This window comes from Solanum verrucosum, unplaced genomic scaffold (genome assembly GCF_900185275.1).
Source record: "Solanum verrucosum unplaced genomic scaffold, falcon-dt-bn FXZP01000221.1, whole genome shotgun sequence".
Lineage (NCBI taxonomy): Eukaryota > Viridiplantae > Streptophyta > Magnoliopsida > Solanales > Solanaceae > Solanum > Solanum verrucosum.
The window spans coordinates 823379-846607 of NW_026020400.1; positions in this window are offsets into that span (position 1 = coordinate 823379).

The window sequence follows — 23229 nt, forward strand, 5'->3', positions numbered from 1 at the left end:
AATAAATCAGCAAATAAGTCTCTACAATTTTAGCAGGCGTGCAACGATCATCACATGATTCATTTAAACCACCGGCCAGTCATAGTGAGATGCTAAGAATTCACATCTGACTTATGCAACTCAAATTTGCCTCATCAGAATTGGACGCGCATATTGTTCAATCAAGAGCAATATTCAAGTCATCGATATTGATCACAACTCACAATCAAATTTGCAAGAGAACTGCCATATTCACAACTATCAAGAGGTGACAACAATGGGATATGAGACGAGACAGCCAACACCCCCAACTTAAACGTAAAACTATTCTCAATGCAAAAATTAAAAGTAAAGACATAATTAAAAATGAAAGATCACTGAATAAAAGGAGTGGGAGTAGAAGAACTTTTCACTATATGATCAATCGACGAAGTTTGCTTGAGATCGCCAAACAATTTGGTGAACTGCCAAACAAAAGATAGTTCACCAAAATATCCTAAACGGTCGCCCTTCAGTTGGGACCATAAGGAGATTTAATTCGAGCTTGCCAAACCATTCGGCGAACCGTCAAATACTCTCACAGCTTCGCCGAAATATCCAGAACAATGGTCCGCCAGTCTGAACTAAAAAGATGGGCCATATTGCGACTGTTGAATCACTCTGCGCACCACTGAAAGCATCTTGTTAATGGACACTTGCTAGTTCTTGCACATTTAGTAAACATTTTTCGAAAAGAATTAAAGCTTCAGTTGCCTCACAAGAAGCGCCTTATTTATCGTTGTGGCACGACATGGAAATGCTCTCATGCATCTTTCAAATAAACCACTTGAATTAATGATGCTTATTATGACCAACGACACTAACCTACGGTACGAGTGTCTACTATCGTCGATAACATAGTAACCCAACCAAAGGTTGGGGTAGTGTCCAAAGGGAGTGGTTTTGAGAATTGATAGAAAAATAAAATTTAGTTCTAACTAGTCATAGCTAAAGACATTAACGATTAAAAACATTATAAATTAAAAGGGGTGAAACAAAGGTGTCAAATATCGATTTGGGGGTTTAATCACAAGTAGTAAAAACAACGAAGATAACAAGAAAATCAAGTATAGGGACAAGTTCTTGCTGTGTGACCACAATACAAGTTGAGATAAATCATTGACTACATGCCTTCGATGGGAAATTTGCAAGATAATAGTGACTAGGATAAGCTTTAGATGGAAATAAGTTCCCTCTCGAGCAACTTACCTCGTTTCAAATGCGTTCCTCTGGAGCACCAATTGGCTGCATAAAGGCCAGCCTACGCCTTACCCCACTCACTCTATCAAGGTAAGTGTTAGGATATGGGACTAGGGCTCACCCTCTCGGGCTGAACCTCATGTTGACCCACTTCTTAGGCCATCAATCTAGCGGTCTTGGTTTCGCGACCTCCCTTTCGGGCAATCCAAAAATACATGGATGGTTTTGTATTTGCAACTACAAACCGATAAAATTAAACCACAAACACTAGGTGAAATCACCATTAAAATACATCTAACCTATCAACAAGAAAGACCCAACAACAATATCAACACATATTGCTAAATCACACCCCATGAATGGGGGGTTTTAGCCACACATCAAGAAATAACAAAATACACCTAAAATGATACTAAAATCAAATGGGTATAATAAATTAAACCTTGATTTAAGCAAATAAAGAAGAATGGAGAAGATCCACTTCCAACTTGGGGAAGATGAAATCCTTCTTTCTTCAAGTCTCCCAAAACCCTATCCAAACTTGAGAGAAAATATCCAAAAAGTACTATTCTATTCTGGAAATTAAAATTAATGTTTGACACTTTAAAAATTAATAACAAATTTAGAATTTATAGACTTCAGAAAATAGTGCTAGCGGATCTTTCAGCGAGGTTAGTCGGAATCATCGATTAACTTGGCGATTCGCCCTTTTGTGTAGTTCATCACCGTCTCGCACTAGCCTTCAGCGTCATCGTGCTCTGTGCCATTGGGAGATATAGTACTGCTTCATGGAACTATTCTGTGAAGCGTCGATTGCTTCTTTCATCGCCTTTTTTATCCTTCTCATTCTGGGCTTCGCGTGCTGGAACAAAGGCGGAGTGCGTACATTCGGCGAGTCACCAAGTGTGCTTGGCGATACGCAAGCTTCAGCCTCTTCGTTCTTTTCAGCCCTTTTTGTTCCTTTTTGCGCCTAAGTGTCCATGCTTCCACCAAAACTTCAAATACCTGAAACTTAAGAGTTTTCATTAGATATTGAGACAAAATAAGTATTTGAGGACACTATTTCTATCAAAATAAATCCCTAAATGAGTCCAATTTGTGAACTCATCAATTACCGATATTTCCTGACATTCTCCAAAATAGAGCTTTAAAGGCTGCCTCTTTGCTTTGAATGTTGGTCCATCTTTACCTTCAACTTCAATGGCCCCATTAGTGAATAATCAAGTTACTTTGAATGGGCCAGACCACTTTGGTTTGAGTTTACCCGGGAAAACTCTCAAACCACTCCAATCTCTCGCCGAAGGACTTTTGCGGCATGCCACTTTTTTATTTTCTCCTTATAAAGGGTTGAACTTTCATACACTCTAAACCGAAATTCCTCCAATTCATGAAGTTAATACACTTTCCCTTTCGAAGCATTCTCCTAGTTCAGATTTAACGCCTTCAATGCCCATAGTGTCTTATGCTCAAGCTCGACTTGAAGGTGAAAAGATTTGTCAAATACCAACTGATATGGTGACATGCCAATTGGTGTTTTGAAAGTGATGTGATACGCCCAATGAGCATCATCCAGAGATTCCGAGACCAATCCGTCTGATTTGCGTTCACTGTTTTTGCCAAATTGCCCTTGATCTCTCGATTTGAAACCTCAACTTTACCACTTTGTGGATGATAGGGTGTTGCGACTTTATGCTTTACTCCTTATTTTATCAACAACGAAGCGAACACCTGGTTGCAATAATGAAACCCTCAATCACTGATAATAGCACACAGAATACCAAACCTTGCAATAATGTAGCACTCTATGAATTGCACAACACTCTTTCCCTCATTGTTGGGCAAGGATACATCTTCCACCCATTTTGAAACTTAGTCAACTGCCACCAAAATGTACTTGTTACCGAAAGAGCTCACAAACGGTCCCATTAAGTCTATTCCCCAAAAATCAAACAATTTAACCTCTTGGATGTGATTAAGAGGTAGCTCATGCTTTATTGATACCCTTCATTGCTTTTGGCAATGTAAGCATTGTTTAACAAAGCCATGTGCATCTTAGTATAGTGATGGCCATTAATAGCCACTTTGAAGTAGTTTAGTAGTTGTTCGCACCCCGCTATGATATCCACCGACATGAAATGGATGGCAGACATTGAGAATTGCATTGACTTCCTCTTCAAGTACACATCATTGAATGATATGATCTGTGCATTCTCTGAATAGATATGGTTCATCCCAGAAATACCTTTTTACATCGAATAAGAATCTATTTTTTTGGTAGAAGTTTAGGCCCTTGGGTATTATTCCACACAGTACATAATTAACAAAGTCAGCATAATAAGGTGAGTTTCCTTGGGTTACCCTCATCACTGTTTCATCAGGAAATTCCACCACAATTCCCTCTCATTGCAATCAACCAAGTTGATTTCTAACCGAGACAAATGATCCGCCACTTGGTTTTCACACCCCTTCCGATCCTTCACTTTGAAATCAAATTCTTGTAACAACAACACCCACCGCATCAATCTTGCCTTTGGATCTTTCTTAGCCATCAAATATCTAATGGCATCATGATTCATGTGCACCACCACTTTCGTTCCCAAAAAATATGCTCTTAACTTCTCAAATGCATACACCACTACTAGCAACTCCTGCTCCATGACCATATAATTCTTTTGAGCCACATTCAATGTTTTACATGCATAATAAATCGGATGGAATAGTTTCTCTGTTCTTTGACCAAGAACAGACCCCAAAGCAATACCATTTGCATCACGCATGAGTTCAAATGGGATACTCCAATCGGGGGAAATGATGATCGGGGTTGACACCAATTTTTCTTCGAAGAAAAAAAATTCTTTGAGTTAAGCGTCATCAAAATGGAAGGTAGATTCCTTTCTCTAGCAATTTGCAGAGAGGGTAATCTATTTTGCAAAAATCTTTGATAAACTGCCTGTAGAAACCCGCATGGCCTAGGAAACTCAAGACACCTTTTACCTAAATAAGAGGAGGAAGCTTGGCAATGACCTCAACCTTCTCTTGATCCACTTGCATTCCTTCTCCTGAAATTTTGTGCCCCAAAACAATTCCCTCTTTTACCATGAAATGAAACTTCTCCCAATTTTGAACTAGGTTCGTTTCCACGCACCTTTATAGTACCTGCCCCCGAGGTGTTCAAGACATGCTTCAAATGAATCACCAACATTTGAAAAATCATCCATGAATTCCTCCATCGAGTCTTCCACAAAATATACAAAAATAGAAAGCATACATCATTGGAATGTTGTCGGAGCATTGCACAACCCAAAAGGCATCCTTTTGAAAGAAAAAGTCTCATAGGAGCATGTAAAAGTGGTTTTCTCTTGATCTTCTGGTGAAATGGAAATCTGGTTGTACCCGGAATAACAATTCAGAAAGCAGTACCATCCACGCCCCGCGAGCCTATCAAGCATTTGGTCCATATATTGCATTGGAAAATGATCATTCACGGTCCATGCATTGAGCTTCCTGTTGTCCATGCATACTCCCCAACCGGTGACCAGCCTCATAGGTACTGTTTCCCTTTTTTCATTTGGAACCATTATGATGCCTTCTTTCTTTGGTACATATTGTACAGGTCTTACCCATTTGCTATCCGCAATCGGGTATACCACGCTTGCATCTAGCCACTTGATTTCTTTGTTCACCACTTCTTGCATAGGTGGGTTTAGCCTTCATTGATGCTCAACACTTGGTTTGCATTCACTGTCTAATTGGATTTTATGAGTGCAAATCCCGGGGGAATACCTACAATATCAGCAATTGTACATCCTATGGCCTTAACGTATCGCTTTAACACCTCACCAAACAATTTCACTTTCCACTCAAGCAAGTCTGCAACAATGATGATGGGTAAGGTATTTTTCGCTCCGAAAAATACATACCGAAGATGATATGGGAGAACTTTCAACTCAAGATTCGGAGGTTCTTCCGTGGATGGTTTAGCGGGGGGACTCTCTTAATTTCTCTAATCAATATTTTTCTTCAATGGTGTTTTAGAAAAAGCGCCTAATCCCGATAGAGCAACCACAACTTCATCGTACCCTTCAACTTCGTCCTCTCTATAATTTGAAATGACAGCAACAAAGGGTTCATTCATACACATCATTTCACTTACACTACCCACTGCTTCATCAATCACATCCAATGTGGAGACCACATGAATGTCACTAGGGTGCTTCATCAATTTGCACACATTGAACGTAACCTCCTTATTATTTACCCGAAACTTTAACTGACCCCTTTCAACATCTACAAGAGCTTTCCCGGTTGCAAAAAATGGTCTCCTTAAAATAATAGGCACCTCCGCATCAATCTCACAATCCAAAATGACAAAGTCGGCTGGAAAATTAAATGTATCCACCTTTACCAAGATATCATAAAGGATTCCAATTGGGTGTTTAATAGATCGGTCCGCCATGAGAAGATGCATTGTTGTGGAATTAGGTTCCCGCAGCCAAAGTTGCTTGAAGATGGAACACGATATGAAGTTAATAATTGCTCTTAAGTCACACAAAGCTTTGGCAAACTGAAGCATCCCAATGGTACATGGGATGGTAAATGCCCCTCGATCCTCTTTTTTTACAATCATATTGCTTGTCATTATGAAACTACAATTATGAGAAACTTCAACCGTTTCGAAGTCCATATTTATTTTCTTTCTGACTAGTTCCTTCATGAATTCGTGTATTCGGCATCTCCAATAGTGCTTCCACTTAGGGAAGGCTTATGGACAGAGTCTTGAACACGGATAATATTTTCTTGAACTTTGCATTTTCATCCCGCTTTTTGGGACTTTGAGGAAAAGGCGGGTTGATTTTCGGCAACACGTTTACTGACTTTGAATAAGAAACAGCCCTTTTTTTAGATATTTTGCAGGTGAAACGACCCCAAAAATGCCCGAAAATGTGCTTCGGAAACACCTAAAATTGTAATTTCCATATATCTCAAAATCCGTGCATCATTTCGGAAATTCGACTTCATATTCTTATTCAGGGGGTCAAATTGAGTGGGAAATGAGTCTAACCCGAATTTTAGAACAACCGTATCAAAATTCGAAAATCGCAAAAAAATGCGATTTTGAGGGTCAACTTTAAAGGGGCATATCTCTCAGCACACAAGGAACTGGAAGGAGCTCAAACTATCAAAATTAAAGCTTTGTGAGTTAGCTTTCCAACGCAATTTGTTTCGCCTCATTCCGAGTTAGGATGAAGGAGTTATAACCTTTTTCGTAAAACCTCGCCGGCAGAAAAGTGCCATTTCCAGTAAGCCGAAACACTGTTCACCCGCCCCATTAATTTTTCTAAGTGTTGGGACGTTTTTTTATAAAAAGGGGACATATCCATACTTAGTCATTTAACTTCAAAACATCCAAAAACTCTCTCTAAACCCTCTCCAAAAATTCCACCAAGATCATCAACCAAATTCAAGGATCCCAAGCTTTAATTCCGGATTCAAGATTCAATCTCAAGCAATTCTCCATTCCAATCTTCATCAAGAATTCTCCAAAGTTGAGGTATGTGGGTTGATTGTGGAAACCTTCCTTTCCACAAGTCCAACCATTTATCCTCTATTTTACTTCAAGTTTATGGGTCCTTATGATCATTTATGAACTCTTGAATTATGGAATTAGTACTACACATCCTATTATGGTCTATTTTTGTATATTATCATGAAATGGAATGATTATATGATGTTTATGGTTTTCATGCCTCCATGATCAAATTATGAAGGTTGTTATATATGTATATATATATGTATGTTGTTGGTGGGCTGTTTTATATGGATTTTGAAATTGGTTGGACTTAGTACTCTTGAAACACATGATTTTATTTACATGAACAAGTAGCCCACCATATGTTTGATAAAATGTCATTTATAGAATTCTTATGAAATGGAAGGTCCAATGTACGTCCTATGAGTCGGATGATTATATAAGTATTGAAATGATGATGAAATGGATACATGTATATGATTTTCTCTATATAGTGTGTGAGTCGACCAAGCCGAGCTCGGGGGGTTGTAGGCCCGGGTAACCGTATCAAGGGGTTGGTACCTTGGTTGCCTAGTACGGGGGGTAGTAGGCCCGTATAACCGTATCGAGGGGTTTGTACCTTGGTTGCCTAGTACGGGGGGTAGTAGGCCCGTATAACCATATCGAGGGGTTGGTACCTTGGTCCCTAGCTCGGGGGGTGGTAGGCCCGGGTAACCACATTGAGGGGTTTGTACCTCTTTCGCCTCTCCAAGGGGGTGGTAGGCCTTGGAAATACTATATTGATGGTCACTCACCACACATGTACTACGTCCCACTAAATATGATTTTTATGTAAGCGTCATTATATACATCATTTCATTTATGTGCTACCTATCGGGTATGATTATGCATTTTTCCTATGATGTCTATCTATTGTAGCATTGCATTGCATCCCACATACTTAGTACATTCAAACGTACTAACGCATACTCTATGCCTACATAATGTCACCATGTAGGGACCGGAGCACCGCTTGACCATCCTCCTCCGCGTGGCTAATACGATTTTCTATCAAGGTTATTGGTGAGTCCTCCATTCCGGGGACGTTGCTTATGATCTTTTGCTATGTATAAGACTTTTCCTTTTAGTTATGTTTTGACTATGAGGGTGAGCCCAGTTGTTTGTCTTGGCCCCCGCTAAGTACTCATGTTTAGAGGTGGTGTTGGACAAGTTGTGTATTATGCTTGAGCTTGACTCATCTATGGTATTTATGTACCATTTCTTCTTTTTTTCTCTTGCTCCCTTAGTCCCGATTTCCCCCTTTGATTATGCTTATTGCTTATGGTCATTTTAATTGTTTCCGCGACCAAGGATGTGTAATGATACGCTATGAGGCTTGTTTGGGGTTCCTTCGGGTTCCCCATTCGCCGGTCACGTCTAGGCCCTAGGCTTGGGTCGTGACAAACTTGGTATCAGAGCACTAGGTTGATAGATCCTCGGAGTCCAACACACCGCGTTGATTAGAGTCCGATTCATGGTTGTGTTGTGCACCACAACTATGAGTAGGAGGCTATGAGACGTTTTAGGAAATGTTTCACTTCTTCATTCTCTAAGTCGTGCCATAGATCTATAAGCTCTCTCTCTTATTCCTTGTCTTATGGTGTTTAAAGTTGGACCAGTTGAAGGGTTCTTGCTAGAAGGAGCGAGTGGTTGTAATGCCAATTATGGCTATGTGACTTGTGAGCTTTGATGGAATAGATTATGAAGTTGTATTTTGTGTGATTAATGCTTCATAATTGTCTTTGTGTTGGTTAGAAGAACTTGTGTAGGCTTACTCCAAAGGGGGAGATAGTGTGCCTACCTAGCAAGGTAATTGTGAGGTTATGTTTAGTTGATGGTAGAACCCATATGGTCAAATTGTTGATTCCCAAAGGAGCCTATCCGAGAGTGGAGATGGGAAAAGAAATTATATGCCCTAGGTCGGGATTATGTTGTGTTTTGAAGTTGACTTTGAGGGTTGCATGTACCATCTAGTTAAGGTGAAGAATAAGAAGTATAAGTGTTGACCAACTTCAAAGGGTTAGTTGTTGTATTTTAAGATTGATCTTAAGTATGGTCACTTAGGTAGGGTGCTTAGATAATACCTAGGCATAGTTGGTTGGTAGACCCCACCAAAAGTGGTGATAAGGGTTGACATGGTCTAGAGTTGTCTTAATCCAACTTGAGTGAAAAAGAGAAAGGTTTCTTGGTCAAAATTCCTCTAAGTTCCTCTAAGGTTTAACCAAGAAAGGATGTCTACCCGTAAGTCTCAAAGAGTGAGTGGTAGTGGATCTTAAGGGTTCCGGTATGTGTTTTATGTTTTATTGAATTGCGGAAATTCCATGGGCCAAAGATAGAGGAAGATCCTCTAGAGTTTATAAAGGAGTTATCTAAGGTGATGAACCTTGTAGGAGTAATCTTAGTAATACTTGTCTTTCGTGACTTGATAAAGAGAATATCGCGATTTTTTTTTTTGTGTCGTCCTTAATATTCATGGGTTTAGTTATGGCCATATGTGAGTGATTAGTATAACTCAACTTAGTCCTTATGAGTTTTATGATGTGTTGGATTTTGATGAATAGTGATTCTTAAGTGGTACCTAGAGATGTTGAGTGATTAAGCTCCTTTAAAAGAGGGTAGGAGTGAGATCCTCATTGGTTTGAGAATCATGTTGTGTAATGAGATAGTTTAGGCTTACCCCAATGCGGGATAATATGCTTAGATGGTAAGGTTATTGAGTGTCCTTGATGTTTATGAGATAGGTTTGCTTGAATTCTCACCTTATGTGGTTTAGTGAATTGGAGCAATCTAGACCCGAATTGGTAGATTCATATGAGATCTTGAGTGATATCCTAGTGACGGCCTTAGAAAAGGATGCTACTAGGGTTGACTTGGAAGAATTTTTGGGATGAAGGTACCGGTATGTGGTAATTTCATATGAGAGTAAGTGTTATGTTGATTTCCGGTACTACCTTATCTTGTATGATGCCTTATGAGGCTATGAGGCTTAGAGTTCTCCGGATGAGTTAATAGAACCTTTTTCGGATTTTACCCCGGTTAGTGGTTTAAAGTTAGAAAAAAAAGGGGTTTGTGAAGAATATCTCTTACCTTGTTCCCCTAGGAATACTCTTGTTGACTTAGTGAAACTTGGCATGTTAAGCCTTGATGTGACTCTTAGTATGGATGGGTTGCATACTTGGTGTGTTTTTATTGATGATAGGGCTCGGATGGTTAGAAGAATATGGGGCCCTTGAGTGTGTACTAGTTATCACCTTGTTGAGTAGGATGACATTTGGGTACAATTTCTTCCTATTATGGATTTGGTGTTTGATTGTGTCATATAAGGGTGGTATGGCTAGATGTTGAGGACCATAGACTTTTGCAAAAATGGCAAAATGTGAGTTTGGTTATGTCTTTAGGAGTGCTTGGAAAAAGTTTTCTTGAGGGTTGTAGTGAGGGCTTCCTCCTAAGGAGGGGATGGTGTGCTTAAAAAGCATGATTTGTTGAAATCCCAACATCCTCATCTCTTTCTTCCATTCCTATTCTAGCTTGAGACCAAGAGTTCCTAGATGGGCCTATGTTATGTTTTAGAAGTCATGTGTGATTTTTATATTCTGATGATTTCCTTATGAAAGGTATGTTTTTGAGAATTCATGTTTTGAGATAAAAAATGAGTTTTCATGTTTCATGCCCCTCATGTTGATAGGCAATTAGAGTAAGTAACCTATGTGATTCATGAGGTGAATGGTTTAAATGTGCTTTTAAGAAGTAATTGCATAATTGGCCGAAGATCATATGATAAGCATGATTTGAGTTGAAGGAGGAAATTCCTCCAATGAAACGGAATATGTCTAAGTTGCATGCATATTGAGTTCGTAGAAGTAGTCCTATTCTCTCATGTTGTATGATGTGTGTTTTAAATGGAGATTTTTTTCTCCTAAGTTGTGCATTGTGTGTAATATGACATACTTGACTTGATGATGTGAATTAAATGAACATGCTTGAATGTGTTCTTATGAAATGGAATGTTAGCTCCTTATGTGGTGGAAACTTTCCTAAAGAGTAGAGGAGGTAGTTCCTCCCATGTTTATGTGAATTAATGAGGTTTGCGCATTTCCATAAAAACTTGTGTTTTTGAAGAAAGATGAGTTGTATGAGTTGTTTCCCTCATGTTGTAGTGCATTGGTTATAAGTGATCTATTGTACTTCATGAAAATAAGGTATGAGCATGTCTTAGTAAGGAGTTGAGAAGTTCCTCCTTGAAAGAGTGCTATTGAACATGGAAACTTGCATATGTGCTTAATGATGTATGGACTATGTAATGACTAGGAGAAGGTAGTTCCTCCTATGAACATGAGAAATGTTGATGTTGGTGTGTTATGACTAGGAGAAGGTAGTTTCTCCTTGAACATCACTAAACATGATAATGTCATTGCATACATTCATGTTTAAGTTGACAATTGGTTCATTGTGGTTTTACAATTATGTTGAGGTTTTTGAAATAAGGTGTAACTGCATTGTTGCATCCTTATGTTGGCTGAAATTACCATGTTTGTGTCCCTCATGTACGTTTCTTTAACATTCGAGGACGAATGTTCCCAAGGGGGAGATATTGAAACGACCCCAAAAATGCCCGAAAATGTGCTTCGGAAACACCTAAAATTGTAATTTCCATATATCTCAAAATCCGTGCATCATTTCGGAAATTCGACTTCATATTCTTATTCAGGGGGTCAAATTGAGTGGGAAATGAGTCTAACCCGAATTTTAGAACAACCGTATCAAAATTCGAAAATCGCAAAAAAATGCGATTTTGAGGGTCAACTTTAAAGGGGCATATCTCTCAGCACACAAGGAACTGGAAGGAGCTCAAACTATCAAAATTAAAGCTTTGTGAGTTAGCTTTCCAACGCAATTTGTTTCGCCTCATTCCGAGTTAGGATGAAGGAGTTATAACCTTTTTCGTAAAACCTCGCCGGCAGAAAAGTGCCATTTCCAGTAAGCCGAAACACTGTTCACCCGCCCCATTAATTTTTCTAAGTGTTGGGACGTTTTTTTATAAAAAGGGGACATATCCATACTTAGTCATTTAACTTCAAAACATCCAAAAACTCTCTCTAAACCCTCTCCAAAAATTCCACCAAGATCATCAACCAAATTCAAGGATCCCAAGCTTTAATTCCGGATTCAAGATTCAATCTCAAGCAATTCTCCATTCCAATCTTCATCAAGAATTCTCCAAAGTTGAGGTATGTGGGTTGATTGTGGAAACCTTCCTTTCCACAAGTCCAACCATTTATCCTCTATTTTACTTCAAGTTTATGGGTCCTTATGATCATTTATGAACTCTTGAATTATGGAATTAGTACTACACATCCTATTATGGTCTATTTTTGTATATTATCATGAAATGGAATGATTATATGATGTTTATGGTTTTCATGCCTCCATGATCAAATTATGAAGGTTGTTATATATGTATATATATATGTATGTTGTTGGTGGGCTGTTTTATATGGATTTTGAAATTGGTTGGACTTAGTACTCTTGAAACACATGATTTTATTTACATGAACAAGTAGCCCACCATATGTTTGATAAAATGTCATTTATAGAATTCTTATGAAATGGAAGGTCCAATGTACGTCCTATGAGTCGGATGATTATATAAGTATTGAAATGATGATGAAATGGATACATGTATATGATTTTCTCTATATAGTGTGTGAGTCGACCAAGCCTAGCTCGGGGGGTTGTAGGCCCGGGTAACCGTATCAAGGGGTTGGTACCTTGGTTGCCTAGTACGGGGGGTAGTAGGCCCGTATAACCGTATCGAGGGGTTTGTACCTTGGTTGCCTAGTACGGGGGGTAGTAGGCCCGTATAACCATATCGAGGGGTTGGTACCTTGGTCCCTAGCTCGGGGGGTGGTAGGCCCGGGTAACCACATTGAGGGGTTTGTACCTCTTTCGCCTCTCCAAGGGGGTGGTAGGCCTTGGAAATACTATATTGATGGTCACTCACCACACATGTACTACGTCCCACTAAATATGATTTTTATGTAAGCGTCATTATATACATCATTTCATTTATGTGCTACCTATCGGGTATGATTATGCATTTTTCCTATGATGTCTATCTATTGTAGCATTGCATTGCATCCCACATACTTAGTACATTCAAACGTACTAACGCATACTCTATGCCTACATAATGTCACCATGTAGGGACCGGAGCACCGCTTGACCATCCTCCTCCGCGTGGCTAATACGATTTTCTATCAAGGTTATTGGTGAGTCCTCCATTCCGGGGACGTTGCTTATGATCTTTTGCTATGTATAAGACTTTTCCTTTTAGTTATGTTTTGACTATGAGGGTGAGCCCAGTTGTTTGTCTTGGCCCCCGCTAAGTACTCATGTTTAGAGGTGGTGTTGGACAAGTTGTGTATTATGCTTGAGCTTGACTCATCTATGGTATTTATGTACCATTTCTTCTTTTTTTCTCTTGCTCCCTTAGTCCCGATTTCCCCCTTTGATTATGCTTATTGCTTATGGTCATTTTAATTGTTTCCGCGACCAAGGATGTGTAATGATACGCTATGAGGCTTGTTTGGGGTTCCTTCGGGTTCCCCATTCGCCGGTCACGTCTAGGCCCTAGGCTTGGGTCGTGACAGCAGGCCTTCGGTGGTGCTTTGCCTTGGACTTTCTTCAGCCTCTTTGGGTGTGTTGTTCTTTGGTGCTTGGTCGGACTCCTCTACATCAATGGTGTCCTTCCCTTCTCTACTAATGTTTGCCTCATCATTCATCCTCACATCACCACCTACTACTTTCCCACTCTTAGTTAACCCCACTAATCATCTGTTATGATCTTCCTTTGATTTTACCATATCATTATTTGCACACCTTTCTAATGGCTTAGAGTCTAATTGGGTGTAAAGTTGACTCTTTTGATATTCAAGTCGCTTAATGGAGTTCGAGTAAGAATTTACTTTACTGTTCAACGATAAGAAGTCATCTCTCATTTCATTTAGCATTTCATCTGATCCTTCAACCTTTTTCAAGATGCGGGACAACAAATCCACTCTACAGCTGCCAACACTTCCTCTAGATCTTGGGCTATCACCCATGTTTACATAACATGAATCATGCTCGATTATAACTTCTCTATTCATCTTCACCAAGTGTGTTCCAACCTTAATTCCCACCCAACTCCAATGAGCCCAGCTAAGAACCCTCATCTAGTGTTGACACATGTTCAAAAGCAACCAACAACAAAAAAAAGTAAATTGACTCAACTACAACACAATAAGATCACAAGAAAACTTCACTAAACGAATTCTAAACATTACTCCCCGGCAGCGGCGCCATTTTTGATAATCCTCAACTAGACTTCGTCCAATTCTACATGTAGGCCATCGTGATCAAGTATAAACACAATAAAGAGTTGGGGTCGATCCCATAGGGAGTGATACGGAATGGAATTCAATTATGAAGTAAAATGTAGATTCTAGTTGTTTGTAGAGGTAAACATTATCGAAACTATTCAAGTAAATTTTAGGGTTTGACATTAATGTCGAATGGGGGGTTTAGAATGAGCAATTAACACTACGAATATAAGGTAGTAACCAAGTAGAAAGGGTCATTGGGGATGTGATCGATTAAATGCAAATTTCGCTATATGGGTGATTGAGATCTGCTAAGAGATATTGAATCTTAGTGAGTAGGCTAGGCTTTAAATGCAATAGCCATCTCTTGATCAACTACCATGCTTCAAGAGTGTTCTCTAAAATTGACAAACTTAACACTATGATAAGCCCAAAACCTTAATTAATCTACTCTATAGAGCTAGATTGGTAGGATTAAGTTCAGGTTCCCTTTCTCAAGCTGAACCAACACTAACGCAATCACTAAAATCATCAACGGATAGTTTTAATCCTAAAACCTCTCTCTAAAGCAAGCATAGAATGCTAATCTAAAATTGCAATTTCAATTACAATTCATAAATAAAACACAACTATCAATCAAAACCACTTCAAATCAATACTGAAATAAGTAAATCAAAACACTCATAAACTAATTAGAGCAATTAATCACATAATAACACCCCCAAAAATGGAGGTTGTAGCCACACATCATAAAAAGTAAGAAAATATTACCCACTATAGTCTCCATCAGTTGGGTAATAAAATTCAAGTCTTCACAATGCTTGGAATCAACTTAAAATCAAAACCCAGTTTGAAATTCTACTCAAAACCTACTAAGAAGTCTAAGAACAATGTTTTCAATGTTCTAGATCAAAAACCAGTGTATGGATGTCTGGTAACACCTCTTTCGGGGTCATTCGGCGAAATAATTTGAGCGTCGCTGACTAGGTCGGCGACGCGCCAAATCCTTCTATCCATGGCCTTTTTTACTTGAGTCTTTACCCTTTCTGTGTTGTAATTTTATGCGATCGAAGTCGGGCTCGCCGAAATAGTTGGTGATGAGCTAACTGTTCCTTCTTTTTGTCATTTTTGCTTGCATCTTCACAAATTACTCTATAAATTTAGGCGGGCTGAGGATCCTTCGCCGATTAGATTAGCATATCGCTGAAGAGTATGCTCCATCACCAAGTTGTCCTTGTCCAAGAGTTGGAATATTGTACCTTTAGGCGAGCTGAAGTCCTACTCGGCAATTCGCCGAGTGGTCTTGGCGAATGTCATCTTTTCTTGTCTTCAGCTTTTTCAATTTCTCCGCTCCTTATTCCCTGGTAATGTCCTTGCCTTTCTCTTTTGCTTTCATTTCTGCAAAATAATACTTAATCATCAGTTTAGAACACAAAATAGGCATCGAGGACACTAAAATAATGAATATTAATCCCTAAAAGAGTCGAATTCTCATATTCATCACAAGTATGCACTCTTTATCTCACAATTATTTTTAATTACAAATTAGTGTCACATTCCTTTTTCACAAGCTAACTACTATTTAACCACTTATTGTATGCCATTGCCTAATTAGTTCTATAACACTATGAATGTTATGGGGTCTCCTTTAAAAATCATTTTCCTAGCATAGAAATATCACCTCATGAATACTATACTCTTCTATTCCACATATATACTTAGTCTTTCCCAAACACGATGGTACATCGACATAACCTCATTTCAGGTTAAACTATACTCTAACTTTTCTAGACTAGTAATTATCCATCTACCTCATATTATGAAATCCACACAATATTATTATTCATTAGTCTACTCATAAAGGAAATAACTAAAACAAGGTTTAGAGAAGAGAGTCTGGGAGTACATCTTGCTTTTTGCTCAAACACACGATTCATATAAATAAAAGTGGATTATTTTGAATTTCAACACTTAAGATCACTTACATACCTCTCTCAAGCACCTCTGCATTCTCATGGCTTTCTCAAGATTCTTAATGAGAGTAACTCATGATAAGGATGCGGGCTTTACATTTCAACTACCTTGAGTATGAGGAGTAGTCTAATGGATATGAGAAACACAAGAATTAGAATAAGTTTCTTATGACACAGTTCTACTACACGATTTAGAGTATGAAAGAAGGAAAACTTTTCTTAAATGTCAGTAGTCCATCATTTATAGAAGTGGGGCCCTAAAAAACATAAACAAGATCATACCGACATGGCTTCATAGACACCCTAGGACACTTCAACTATGTGCTCTGATACCAAGTGTGTGACGAACCGAGCTTATTCCCTAGACGTTGTCGGCACTCAAGCAAACAGTCATCCTGGCTAACTACAAATGGAAGACTAACTGAAGCATACATAAATATTAAATTGAAAGAAAACTTTAAAAATAGTTTACTAAATCTCAAAACTATACTGAATATACTCAGTATGAAACTTAATTTTTAAATACATCTGAAACTGAAAGACTCTCCAAAATTGTTTATCCATGAAGCCTCTTTTGTATACAAGGAAGAATGTTTGGACAAGACCCGCAACTCCTCTAGAGAACAACTAGTAACAACTCATAAAATTTGTAGTCCTCCAGAAGCAAGGAGGTCTTACTCAAAAGCAGACGAAATGATATCAACGGACTCTTGTTGAGGATCCTCAGAGCCTGTATCTGCCTCATTAAAAGATGGAGGTCGAATGACCTCAGTACATTGAATGTACAAGTATGTAATATAGATGAATAACAAATAATTGAATGAAAGGACTGTAATAGTTATAGATATATACTTAACTGAATGTAAAGAAATAAAGAAGTGAAATCATTAAAACTTTACAAAAATATTTACTCATCTCTGAACTCAACATATTAAATGATATAAAAGAATACACTTTCAACTCTATTTGGGAGATTCTCTAACCAACAATCATCGCTCTGAGCTACGTGATGATACAATGTCTCGTCCATGTTGTCAAAACTATCTTATACCTTGCCGGGGTATAGAACGGCTTAACTACGTGGATCCACTAAGCTCTGCTGGAAGGCACTTAGGATTCATCTAAAAAGTATGATCATTTACCCATGTTGGCATACATGGTTTATGAGGAATTTAAGTTGTCTGAACTTATTCCCATATCGGTGCTCAATACTACTCCCAATAATATATACTAATGCTCAATGTTCAAAAGCATACTCTTCCTCTAGTTTGAGATAATTGCATAAACTATCCCCTTAAAAAAGGTTACTGCTTTGAAATATCAATGAACTCATTAACTCACTTAGAAATTAAAGTTTCTATTTTTGCAATGTAAAACTTGATAGCTTTTGGAATACTTAGTTCCATTGTACTCTTACTCAATTCATATTTGAAACTCTTTCTCAAAAGTATATCAAAATCATATTATTGTATGATCATTGATTACTCGAGAAGTCATACTGCATAAACATTGATGGCATATATAGATACCATACTGTTTAAACATCAATGGCATACTCGACTGTCATACTAATCATCTTTTAAAATCTCTTTTTCAAAAGTCATCTTTACTTCCTCAAAAACTCAGTCCAAAACTCAAGTGTTGTCTTTAAAAAGACTCTCAAGATTTATAACTCAAAATAGGGTTCGTGATAAATTATAGACATGAACAAATAAACTCAAGGATCTCAATAACAATATAGAAACTCAATACTCAGAACTCAAGAACTTAGAACACAACGATACTTCTCATCTGAATAATACTCAATTCATAGGGTTCATATTTAAATATAGACATGAACAAATCTAGTCAAGATTCTTAAAGCATAACATATAACAATTCAATAATTAGGAATAGAATTTCAAAAAGATTAAGAAACTCAAGAACTCAAAATCAACTCTTCTCAAGAATACTCAAATCTAGCGATAGAAACATAGATTACTCTTTTACTAATTTCAAAGTAGATGTAGGGCGTGAGGACGAACTAGTCAACCACTATGATAACCTTACATACCTGGAAGAACAAAATTTCTTTCAGAATGTTGAATAAGAATTTGATTAGAAGCCTTGAAACCCTTGCTTAAAGGAGAATAATCACGAAAACCTTTCTTGAGATTCTTGAAGTAGTTTCTTGAAATCTATATGGCCAAAAATTATGATTTTCAATAATTATTCGTAATTGTATTAAGAAATTGAGTTTGGAAGAATGAAATTCTTTGAGAAAGACTTACCTTGAATAAGAATCTTGAAAAAGATTGAAAGAATCTCTAATGGAAGTCTTCTACTTTGAATTTTTTTTCTTAGGATATTGCCATAGGGTTTGAGAGAGAAGAGAATGAAGGATTAAGAGATGAAAATGTTATTGTTTTGGTCCTTTAATTAGTCAAAAAATCCATTTAGAGTTTTCTTAGAGGTAAAATGACAAAAGAGACCCTTTTTAATATTTTCCCGTCGGCTTATTCATCACTGCACTATATCAGGTTACTAAAATGGTCATAGCTTTTTACTCGAAACTCATATTGTTGCGAATTCAGTGCTGTTGGAAAGAAGATTCAAATACCTTTAATTTGATTGGTTAAGGGTCACATAACTCCTTACATTCTAAGAGATGTGGTCATTTAAAGTTGACCAAGTAGAATCTTATCTTAAAATTTACTCTGTATGGAAGCTTTCAACTCAACATTGTGTTAGGGTATTCTAGTGACCTTAACTAATATCCAAATTCATTCCCACACTAAAGAATTGATCTTTACATATATGTGCAATTTAAGAATCACCCGGTATGATATTATTCACAAATGAAGAATGATTCGAGTCTTAACTTAGAAATTTTTGGGTTGTTACATAACCAGCATATAGTAAAATAGATAATACACAATTATAACACAAGTAAAAATAGCATGTAACTCCCGTTACTAACACAGACTTAACATTCCAATGAATCATGTCCCATATGATTACAAACATCACAACTAATCATACTTGAATCATCATACCATGTTTTAATAACATGGACCACTACGGATCCCTAATCATCATCTAAAACATTTAACATGTAATCTTAATCTACACAAGAATCATACCACTAATTAAACATAAATATCGGCTACTCATAGACCAATAGGTAACAACTACATCACAAGAAGCAAGCAGATTCTCTCATGAAACTCACACATAAACTCTTAATGTACCGACATGGTACATGATCCACTAGTTTCTATGTACGGGCGTGATACGAGATCTACTAGTTAGTGTGTATTGGTAGGGTACACAATCCTCTAGTTAGTATTTACCGGTGTGGTACCCAATCCACTAGGAAATATGTACAATCATGGTTTCTCATCTCCATAGAAAAATAAGTACTAATGTGGTACCTGATGCACTCATCTAACGCACTTCACAAGGAATAGAATCGCCCTTGTACACCAGGTAAACACATTTGTTTCACACGATGAACAATAGTAAACATTTCAAATCATGCCTTTTCCTTTTTCCCTAATCATATATCATACATGCAATAATAACGAAGCAATTGACAAGCATATATAACATAAATAGGAAACAAGCTATCACGACCCAAAGCATACCCTAGATGTGACATGGTGCCTAACAACCTGAGAGGCCCTACAAAAGAAACTTAACATGCATATACACAATGTAGTAGACCAAAAATAAAATATTATATATCAATAGAAAATTTTGACATTTAAAAGAGTAAGTATAGGGGTCACTTGTCCCTCCAAGCTCCGTGCACATATATGGGTACTTTTGTGGTGTGAAAAATGTGGTATCACAGTGTGAGGTCAAGTGTGTTAGGGAGTTTGAAAGCTTCATTAAGTATATTCGTATTCATGGGTGTGAAGCATGCCACATTTATATATAGGAGACTTTGAGACATTTTAGGAAATACTTCATTTTTTCTATAGTCTTAGTCGTTAAATAGTATGGAACTCTATAAAGTATCCTTATAACTCATGATTTACATGTTTATAACATCATGTTTCCTAGAAGAACCTATATTAAGAGAAACGGGAATGAGGATCAATAAGCATCTAAATATCAAACTCGAGCAGACCCTTTGGCTGAAAAGGCCATTCATGTGGTGGTTAGGGATGCTTTCCTATTGTTGGTTCAAGTTAAGATTGCTCATTCCAACAAAGTTGTTGTGGCTCCGGTTAACCTGAATGTGGGTATGGATGTAATTAAACTTTTTTACTTCTTTGAGATGAACCCTAAAAAATTCTATGTTTCTAAGGTGGATAAGGATCCAAAAGAGTTCGTTGAGGGTATTCAGAAGATCACTGTGATTATGGGTGTCACTACTATGGATAGTGCAGATTTGGCTGCTTACCAGTACAAGGGAGTTGATAAGATTTTGTCTTAGCAGTTGAAGAAATAAAAGGTTGTAGATGAAGGCCCATTGGATTGGCAAATGTTTAAGGGTGATTTTCTAGACAGGTTCTATCTCCTTGAGATGATAGAGGCTAAGGTCCAAGATTTCATAACTATGAGGTATGGTAATTTAATAGTGTAGTAGAATTCTTTGAAGTTTATTCAACATTCTAATTATGCTCCGACTATGGTGGCGGACTCTAGGGACTTCATGTGTAAGTTTGTCTCTGATTTTTATGAGATGGTTGTGAAGGAGTTTAGGACTGCGATGTTGATTAAAGAGATGTATATCTTTAGGCTGATGATTCATGCTGAATATATTGAGGAGGAAAAGCTCAAGGAAAGTTCTAGGGACAACTAGAGGGGTAGAACATATAACGTAGACTACACTCATAAGAAATTGGGAGGTGGTAGCCAATCTTAGTTTCATCAAAAGCACTCAATTCCAACCCTCTATTTTTCAAGTTCACAGGTGCATAAGTTTAACATGGAGAGAAAGCTAGGCTCTATGTCGCATGGCATTATTACTAGCGGACACATTTTCCCCACTTGCCATAAGTGTGATAAAAACTATCAAAGAGAGTCTATATATAACACTAGTTGGTGTTTTGGATGTGGTAAGACAGGTCACATATTTAGGGATTGCTCATTGGTCACAGGCAAGGGTAGGGATGGTCATCACCAGAGTCATCCTAACACTTCAGAAGCTATAGTAGGGTACCTCATCTAACACTAGTGGTGAACAACATCAAAATAGGTTTTCTGCTCTTTTGACTAGGTATGATTAAGAGTTTTCCCGTGATTTAGTCACTTGTATGTTGCATGTCTTTCAATTTTAATTTTGTGCATTATTAGATCTAGGAGCGACATTTTTTTCTTGACTACTTATGTTGCAATGAAATTCAATCTTCATGGACGTATCCGAACGCTTCATCCATTACTAAGCATCCACGATCATCCAATAGTAATATAACCCAACTAGTGAGTTGGGGTTGATCCCACAGGGAGTAGTATTTCCTTCAAATTCAACAATAAAAGTAAAATGACAACCTCTCCAATCAAACTGTTCTTGCACAATTAATGTTAAAATCTCAAATTTCACGCTTTTACTATCATTCCAAATTTAAAGGTCAACCCAAACAATCAAATAGTAGAATAAAGCTTGGGGAATTGATCAGCCAATTATTAAATCTCAACGAAATGGATAAACGTTAATGCTCATAATGGGCTAATTTGTTATGGGTAGGTCGAATCATATATAAAGTAACTTTCTCTCGAACAATTACCTTTGCTATGTTGAATTCTCTCGAACTTCAACACCAATCGAAAGAAGCCCAGCTCTTTGCCCTCATCAAATCCACTCTCTCGAGCTGGATAAAAAGGTTGGATCACTTGTTTTCACTCTCTCGAGCTGAAACCAAGGAAACCCACTACTAAGGACGCTAAGATTGCCACTTCGGTTCTACACCTCTCTCCCAAACAAGTTCACAACACTGAAATTGTTGCATGAAATCATGTAATTCAGCTTTAAAACACAACAACAACTTAGGCCCACTTCAAACTAACACCATTATTTGCTATTAAGGAACACCCACTGAGTAAGACTCAACAATTGGCTTCATGATCAAAACCCCAAGTGAAGGGTTTTAGCCACTCATCTAAAAAATAAGACAATCAAAATTAATTATCACACTCATAGTTGGGTACAAATGAGAATTATCTCAGTAAATCGACTAAAAATCTTCTCTATTACAAAATCTTTAAGAAAATCTTGCTAAAATCACTAGGAAAAACCTTTGGAAGTGTTTTCTTTCTAAGTAATTTCTTCCTCACATTTCTCAATATCTTTCTCTCTCTAGCCAAAACTAATTTAAACAAGTCTGAAGTGTCACTGCATATGACCACTCGACGAGGTAAGTTGGGTGTCGCCAACAGATCGGCGATTCACCAATTGTTCTTCACCTGACCTTCATTTTTTCTCTTTTTCTTGGTCTGGCTACTGTAACTTTAGGTGATCCAGGTTGGGATCGCCGAATGACTCTGCGATTCGCCCTTTGTCCTTCCATCTCGCCCATCAGCACTTGCCTGAATCTTCCTTAGCACTTTTGGCGACCTGGTTGTCCTTCACCGACTAGATCGGCTATACGCCGAATATAGTTGTTGATCGCCGAATTCACCCCCATTTTACCTTGGCATTCTGTAACTTTAGGCGGTTATCTTGGCAATTTGGTGATTCACTCAATGACATTGGTGATTTGGGGATTCACCGAATGACATTAGCAGTCATCAGGTCTTCATTTCTTTATTCCTTTAGCTTGCTTTGTTCCCTTTTTTATCAATAGTGTCCATGCATCATTCCTAATTCCAAATACCTACAATTCAAGGCTTTACATTATTCATTGTCACAAAACATGTATTCGAGGACACTAATTTTGTTAAAATATACTCGTAAATGAGTACAAATTGTGGACTCATCAACACCCCAAACTTGCACTTTTGCTTGTCCTCAAGTAAAACTCAAGTTCAGCAGTTCAAAAGGATGTCTCAAATAGTGCTCCACAAGATTCAGTAATGAATGCACTCAACAAGACTCAACTTTCTCATGCAAGGATCAATCTTGCACTCAAAGACAAGTTGTGACTCACCAATATCAACAAATCTCAAGCTCACAATACTT